The sequence below is a fragment of the Pagrus pagrus genome (genome assembly GCF_965226575.1).
Source record: "Pagrus pagrus genome assembly, chromosome: 2".
NCBI classification, from domain to species: domain Eukaryota; kingdom Metazoa; phylum Chordata; class Actinopteri; order Spariformes; family Sparidae; genus Pagrus; species Pagrus pagrus.
Genome location: NC_140186.1, coordinates 24,441,133 through 24,444,491, shown reverse-complemented (window position 1 = coordinate 24,444,491; position 3,359 = coordinate 24,441,133). Strand labels below are relative to the sequence as shown.

Sequence of the window (3,359 nt, the reverse complement as noted above, 5' to 3'; positions counted from 1 at the left end):
TGTCAGAGCTGGACAAGGGCAACATTGAGAACTTGCATGTCCAGTCTTTCCTTTTTTTTTTCTTTTTTCCATTTTCTTTCTGCCTGCCTGTCTTTCCTTCTTTCTTTCTTTCTTTCTTTCTTTCTTTCTTTCTTTCCTCCCTCGTCTTGTTTGTTTTGCCCGACTCTGTCCGGACACGGTCATGGTGCTGGCTGTGCTCTCTGGACTGTACCTGCGGTGATGGACCGGGTCGGGAGATGAGCAGCGGGCGGTGTGGGGGTGCCAGGGGCGCAATAGGAGGTCTGGACGCTTAGGTAAGAAGTGTGTGTGTGTGTTGGCTCCACACCTGTGTGTGTGTGTGTGTCCGTCCCTCTCTCAGAGCAGCCTGTCGGTTGGCAGACGGGCTTTAACTTTCTGCTCATGTGGAGAGCTGAGTGTGTCTTCTTCTCTCTGTGGTCTGAGGGCATTACAGTACATGGAGGAGAGCGCAGCCTCAACTTTCTGAGGTGACTGTAGTGTTTCCATCCATGGTCCGTGTTTGTTGGTGGGAGATGATGAGGCACTGGGTGAGGGGATAAGAAAGACATGGGGTCTAGGAGCACGAGTTTTTGCTTTTTTTTTGCTTTGAAGGCCTCTCGAATAGAGCACAGGACATGAGTGCATGTATATTGTGCTGGCTGTTACAGAGTGTTTGCTCATGATGAATGGGAGGCACATGATCACTGGACATTGAATTATAAAAACGTTTGGAGTGTGATGAATATCTCTCCACCCCTCTCTCTCTGTTTTTGTTATTTTTGTGGCTCAAGTAAATTTACTTATAAAGTACTGTACTCAAGTACAGCTTTGTCAAACTTTTACTTTACTTGAGTGTTTCAATTGTTATGCGACTCTGTGCTTCCACACTACATTTGGAGGCAAATGTGTGAATAAGAAAAAAAAAAAAACTCTGAATCTGATAATCAGAAAAATGCTGACTATCAGATCCGGTAATAGGCCAGGCCGCCAAGTCAACACTAATTAAGCAGTGTATACATACATGTAAATGTTTAATTTACCTTAACGCGTACTTTAACTATGTGATACACTTAAGTGCACGTATCACCAGATGAATAATGTTCCATAAAATGGAAATACTCAAGTAAGGGAGCTTGAAGTTGTGCCTGTAGCCTACAGTACTCGAGTAAATGTACTTAGTTAGTCTCCTGGTTAGAAAAATTCTGATAAATGATGATAATGTTGTGAAATACAGGGGGAGTATTTCATCTCAGTTGCACAAAGAAAATGTTTGTTGTGTTTTCTGTTTCCACTGATGGAATGTAACTGAGTACATTTACTCAAGTACTGTACTTAAGTACAATTTTGAGGTGGCTTTACTTTTCATCTCCTGCTGCTTTATACTTCCACTCCACTACATTCACTCCAGTAGTCACTTTGCAGATTACATGCCGCATCAGAGCCAAATACGTGAATAATTTACTTTTAATACTTAAGGACATATCATATCAGATACTTTAAGCCTTTTTACTCGAGTACTATTTGTATGGATGGCTTTCACTTTTACCAAAGTAATATTTTAACACCATATCTTTACTTTTACTCAAGTGTGACTTTTGCATACTTTTTTACAACACTGTTATTTTGTGATGGTGACATTAAAGGTTTCAATACTGGAGCAAATATTTCTCATTCACCACAAACAGCATTCCTTTCTTGAACCCTCGATGCCTTGTGTTGCCTTGTGATCACCGTGTAAAGGCTGCGCTGGGAAATAATCTAGAATCAGCACACAGTAGGAAATCTCTGCCGGTTGACATCTGCAGAGGAGATTTATTGTAGCCCAACGCAGCTGCAACCCTGTAGTGTGCCTTCAGGGTCTGTGAGTGGCCCTGCGGTCATCAGCAGTTAGTAAACAGTAGCCTATAGCGGCCACATTAGCCGTACATCAACGTTATATCTCTATAAGGGACTGCTTGTGTGCAGAAGACTGATTGAATCATGTGGGGGGAAACATAATTGTTTTGATGAGTTCACATATTCCATGATCACAGCCTGTTTTTATTATTAATCTGGTGACATGTGAGCATTGTTACATCTACATAAAATGCAACAAATGCAATGTATATAGTCCTTATAGACGTTTAATGTGCAGTTAATGTCCCTTATCAGGCTTGTAAGGAGTAAAAAACATGATAATAGGACTGAAGACTAACATCAAAACAGACATAGACAAGCCGCCACTACAAACTGATAATAATGTCATCAGGCCAATCTTTGTGAAGTACGTCAAAATGATTCTGTGATTACAGCTGCAACAATTAGCGGAGCAATCAATCTGCAAGAAATTCATTGGCATCTATTTGGATCATCAGTTATTCCTTTAAAGATATAATATGCATTAACACAGCACGTCTCCCCTCCAGTTCCAGTCGGCAGTCATTACAGAACATGAAAACCCGAATGCGTAGGTCAGCTCTGCGGATCGCTGCTGCAGTCAGGTTGATAAACAGGAGTGAAGATGAATCCACTTTTTAATCCCAGAAGTTTAAATTAATTGGATTACACATGTTGTCATTTTTCAAGCAAAAAGACATAACATGAGTTTTACATTTATTTTAAAGCCACATGTTTACATTTGAGTTTGTAAACATGAGAGCAAAACGGGCTTGTACTTGGTTCAGGATGGGGTCAGAACCAAAAGAGCATGTTGCCCATCAGGAAGTTACCAGAACTGTTGCTAAAAAAGTTACATAGTGCACCTTTAAAGAATCATTGTTGTATCGGTGCCTCTGCATTCTGCACCTCACTGACAGGTTCCTCCTCAGAAAGCTGTCGTGAACTCTCATCCCATTAAAAGATCGTCTCCTGCTTTAAAATGAGACGAGAGCCGCTGATGTGATTGGCTGTCCCAACTTCTGCCCCAAAGTTGGTGCTTGTACCAATCTCTGGAAACCCGAGCCTTTTCTCTCCCTCTGTGTCCTTTTGCCCCCGATCTGTGTTTTTGTCTGCTCTCCAAGAAGTAATATCCTAAGTTGTCCTGCCTCCGGGCTCCGTGGCTACCCCAGACATCAGACCACTCTTTTGTAATGGTATGATGGCCAGAGATTTGATTTGCCTGGTCAGGATGGGCACGTGCAGGGAGCGTTTACAAAGGAGAGATATTGATTCACAGACGTTGGTCTTCAAACATGAAAGCAGGCAAAGTAAGCTAATGTCTTTTTTCCATTAACTTCCTCCTCCTGACACGATCACTATTGTCAAAAGCCCAAGGTTTCAGTGGATAAACTTTTTTTCAATCAATACGCAGACAAAGACAGAGCCTGAAACAAGACTGAGCAAGGCTCATTCAGCAGGACGATGGTTGGAGTCTGTGGGGGCCA

General features: G+C 42.0%; 1 protein-coding gene across 1 annotated transcript in view; it reads left to right on the top strand.

The window, feature by feature from the left end:
• The window catches only part of gcgrb (glucagon receptor b), a 45,475-nt gene continuing 42,116 nt past the window's right edge, over positions 1-3,359 (top strand). The window contains exon 1 of the mRNA XM_084374937.1: positions 1-293. The gene's annotated coding sequence lies outside the window, so the exon portion shown is untranslated. The remainder of the gene's footprint in view (positions 294-3,359) is intronic.